This window comes from Galeopterus variegatus, unplaced genomic scaffold, assembly GCF_000696425.1.
Source record: "Galeopterus variegatus unplaced genomic scaffold, G_variegatus-3.0.2 Scaffold2358, whole genome shotgun sequence".
In the NCBI taxonomy this organism is placed as follows: Eukaryota; Metazoa; Chordata; class Mammalia; order Dermoptera; family Cynocephalidae; genus Galeopterus; species Galeopterus variegatus.
The window spans coordinates 249,829-250,567 of record NW_007728469.1 but is presented as its reverse complement, the minus strand read 5'-3'; positions in this window follow the sequence as shown (position 1 = coordinate 250,567).

Sequence of the window (739 nt, the reverse complement as noted above, 5' to 3'; positions counted from 1 at the left end):
TGATAGTCCAATAGAAGGGAAGGTACTGATTCATTTATTAATAGCTGGACATGTGCCTGATGCCCCTCAAAACACAGATCTTTTGGTGCATTCTGTCGGAGAACATGGCTTGACTTGAGGCCGAATGATGCCTTCCGCTTCCTCCCATGTTGAATCTAAATCTTGGGAAATGAGTCCTTGGAACATTCACAGAATTAGGCCTAGGACTGGGTCTCCAGAACACACTCAAGGTCCCCTTTCTGAGCAGCTGTCGGCATGAGAATGACAGGCTTGCTCCACCTACCGGTTTAGGTAGAATGGGGGTGTCTGGCAGAGAGGACAGGAGAAAGAGGCTAAACCCCCTTCCAAGCCCTCCGTAGCATGGGTGTAAAGGAGGTCCCCCTCTCCTCTGTGTGCTGAGACTGCCATAGGAGGGGGGCAAGATCCCTAAATGTCTCCCTGCCCTCGACACAACCCAGCTTTGTTATGACCTGGGTTGCTTTCCCATTCTCTGAGTTTCTCCCAAGAATCTTGTGTTCCAAGGCACTATTTCCACTGGATTGCATTTGTGAAGAGGGGCATGGATTCTTTTCCCTGTTCTTATTCCTATGTTTTCAGGTCTGTTAGCACAGATCAGCTCTTTCCTCAAATCCCACCCATCCTGCAATAACTACAGGGGGAGGCTGCGAAGGGGCAGGAACAAAGCTCATTAGAGTTCCCAGCTTCATTCAGATCTGCCCCTCCAGGCAGCATGAGGACA